This window comes from Carlito syrichta, unplaced genomic scaffold, assembly GCF_000164805.1.
Source record: "Carlito syrichta isolate Samal-C Ts95f unplaced genomic scaffold, Tarsius_syrichta-2.0.1 Scaffold301952, whole genome shotgun sequence".
Taxonomy (NCBI): domain Eukaryota; kingdom Metazoa; phylum Chordata; class Mammalia; order Primates; family Tarsiidae; genus Carlito; species Carlito syrichta.
This window is the reverse complement of record NW_007246048.1, coordinates 261,246-264,803: the sequence shown is the minus strand read 5'-3', so window position 1 is coordinate 264,803 and position 3,558 is coordinate 261,246. Positions and strand designations below refer to the sequence as shown.

The window sequence follows — 3,558 nt, the reverse complement described above, 5'->3', positions numbered from 1 at the left end:
AACCTGCTAGGCTCAGGCAATTCTTCCACCTCAGCCTTTCAAGTAGCTGGAACCATGGACGTGCAACACCACAACCAGCTAATTTTTTCTTGACTTGTTGTAGAGACGAGGTCTCACCGTGTTGCTGGTGTTGAACCCGTGGGCTCACGCAATCCTCTCACCTCTGCCTCCCAGAGTGGTGAGATTGTAGACATGAGTTGCCACGCTTGGCCCAAGTTCATTTTAAAATGGAATTCAGACTGGGCACAGTGGCTCCTACCTGTAATCCTAGCACTTTGGAAGGCGAGAGGATTGCCTTAGTTCAGGGGTTCAAGACTCGCCTAGGCAACTTGACGAGACCTCGTTTCTACAATAAATAAATAAATAAATAGCCGGGTGTGGTGGTGTACACCTATAGTTCCAGCTCCTCAGAAGGCTGAGACTGAAGGATCACCTGAACCCAGCAGGTTGAGGCTGTGGTGGCTGTGAGCGTGCCACTGCACTCCAGTCTGGGCAAGAGTGAGACTCCAACTCAAAAAAAAAAAATGGAATTCAGATCATACTGCCCCTCTGCTCTAACCCTCCAACGACTTCTCATCTCACTCAAGTAAGTGACAATGTCTATATCTCCAAGACAAGTGGCAGGAAACTGATATGGCACTCCCTTGATCTCTCTGAACTAAACTCCTCATTCAATTCACTCAGACAAAACAGCATCCTTGATATTTCTCAAACAAGGGAACCTTGGACCTGCACCCCCTGCCTGGGATGTCCCTCCTCCTCCGTACACTCTCTCACACTAGACCTTTAACTTTCTTTATGTCTCTAACTCAAAAGCCATCATTTCAGTGGACGTTCCCTAGACACCCTATCCAAAATGTCAGCTCATTTCCTAAGCCCCTTCCCTGCTTTGCTGTTCCTTCTTCACTTATTAACACACTGCATATTGTACTTATCTATCTTGCTTCTTGTCTACGTCCCTCATTACAAAGTTTCATAAGGACATTGCTCATTGCTGAGTCCTGCACCTAAAACAGCAGCAGGCACACACAGTAGGTGTTCAGTAAATACTGATAAATTCAGTTTCAGTCAATGGGAAACTAGGTAGGAATCTGAAGGATAATGAGAAAGTGTTAAAGGCAAGTTTGGATTGCCTCATAATTACTGTTAGGACCCTCCCAAGCATGCCAGCCCCATACAGAACTCCTGTATGCTACACGGTGAAGAGAGCACAGGCACTCATACTTAAACTGAAGCCCATGCATGGCTGTGACACTACAGTTCCACAAAACAGAGCAAGGGGAATAAAAATAGAACAGATAATTTCTAAATTGCTTTGGCCAATTTTACTTTGGGAAGGGAACTTTTTGACTAAAGCCTGTGAACAGAAATGAAGATCCAAAGTAAACAGTGAGTTACTCAAAAATTAATGAATATCTACTTTTTCAATAGCAAAAATACATAGAAACATGATATGTATATATTAATATATAATATATACATAGATTATATCTGTAAGGCTACATAAGGATGTACAACACTGTTTGCTCCTAGGGACAAAGTTAGGTACTCAGAAGAAAGGATGGAAGGAAGATATTTTAATTATTTCCCTTTTGTAATTTTGGAACTTATGTAATATTAATGTATTACTTATGCAAAAATAATAGATTACATTTTTAAAATAAGGCAATTATACATTACCTTAAAGTAACACAAAATCTACCTACTTTGCCAAGTTGGCAAGGAAATCTCTTGATACCCATTATTTTGAAGATAAGCAAATTCAAGTTCTGGCAAATCAGCATAAGAAAGACAAGGCATATTTTTAGAATGATCAAGTGTCTGAAGCAGCCCTGCAGTAAGGTCTTCCTTCCCACCTAGAGCCCTACTTAGTGTTTACATAAGACTCGATGTGTGAACTCCCACTACATTAAAACTCTAGAATGATCAGAAATTTCTTGCTGCAGAGATAAGTCAATTACAAGTTTTTCACCTTTTTTTTTTTTTTAAGTCAGTCTCATTCTGTCATCCAGGCTGGAGTATAGTGGCACACTCACAACCACCACAGCCTCAACCTGCTGAGCTCAGGTGATCCTTCCATGTAGCTGGAACCACAAGACACACGCAACTACACCTGGCTAATTTTTTTATTTATTGTAGAGACGAGATCTCACCAACTTGCCCAGGCTGGTCTCAAACCCAACGGCTCAGAAAATCCTTACGCCTCCACCTCCCAAAGTGCTGGGATCACAGGTATGAGCCACCATGCCCGGTTGTTTTTCACCTTTTAAAAGAAAAGTTTATTCCTAAATTTTTTTCTACCAATAAACCTACATTACATTCCAAATATGCATGTTCTAACTAAACTCTCAGGACAAGGCGAGGATCCTAATAGAAACATCACGAACAGAAACAAACATAAAGAACAAGAAACACTATTAAAAGTGAATCACACTTAGTAGAGTGAGAATCTTATTAAATATAATCTTGTACACATCGAGATCAGAAAAACAGTGTCAAGCAGGAAGATAGAGGCCTAAACAAAGCAGAGTACTTCCTAATCTCTGCTGAATACTCAGCATACAAAGACTTCCAGGGAAAGTCCTGGAGTTCCATCAGAAAATGTTATTAATGGTCTCTCTTTTTCTGTTTCAAAAATTCTCCCCAAGCACAAACACCAAAGACCCCTGGCTTCCAAAATGTAACAAAACGTCAGCGATGAAGCAAACAAAAGTTCTTTCATTGGCACACCTGAGATGTCCATGGGGTCTGCAGACACCCATGTTCTAGCAAGCTTGACTGCAATACTGGTGAAATGTACGCCTCATTCATCCTCCAGCAATTAACCTCCCCCTCAACAAAGTGTCGGTTTTATTTCCAACAGATAACAGGCAATAAACGGCAGTCAACTCTTCTAACATTTAAGTCAATTTGATTACTTCTCATTTGTTAACAATCATCTATGTAATTCACCACTCGCCAACCATAACTCATTCAAATGCCAGCAGGCCAACTTCAGCTTAGAGGAGCGAGTCTCTTAGGTGATGCTTAAAAGCTGGTTACTACCATGCGATTGTGAACTGAATGCAATTCCTTGAGAATGCAGGATGAGTCTCAAGTCACAGGCTGCTTAAAGTGACATTTGGAAAAAGAACCTCCTATTGGACGCGTGCTCACTCCCCCGCCCGGCCAACCACTCCCGCGGAGACGTCCTAAAAGCATTATGTCATCCACTATCCCTACATCCCTCCAGCTCCAATCGCTCGCTCCTCTCTAGGCGTCCTGCGGCCCTCTTGCCCCTCAGACTAGGGGAAGAGGGAAGAGAAGGGGCCCAGAGAAAGCCAAACGGACGCGGTCTCGGCTCCAAGTTCGCTTGGTAACACAGTTAAGAGCACCACCTGCCCCGGTTTCTCGCAAATAAAAAGAAGCAAGTTCTCTCCCTAACTCTTCGCATCGTGGGAAGGGCGAGAGGACTGATGCCGGGAGTCCCCTCGGTGAATTCAGGACAGGTCCCGACGAGGCTCTGACTCTCCTCGCGGAAGGGCAGAGAAACCGAACGGGGCGGCGGGGAGGCGGGGG

The 3,558-nt window shown here is 43.4% G+C and overlaps 1 protein-coding gene across 1 annotated transcript in view; it reads right to left on the bottom strand.

Annotated features, from left to right (window-relative positions):
- HTT (huntingtin) overlaps positions 1 to 3,558 on the bottom strand; it is a 158,195-nt gene that overhangs the window by 154,157 nt on the left and 480 nt on the right. The window lies entirely within an intron of this gene.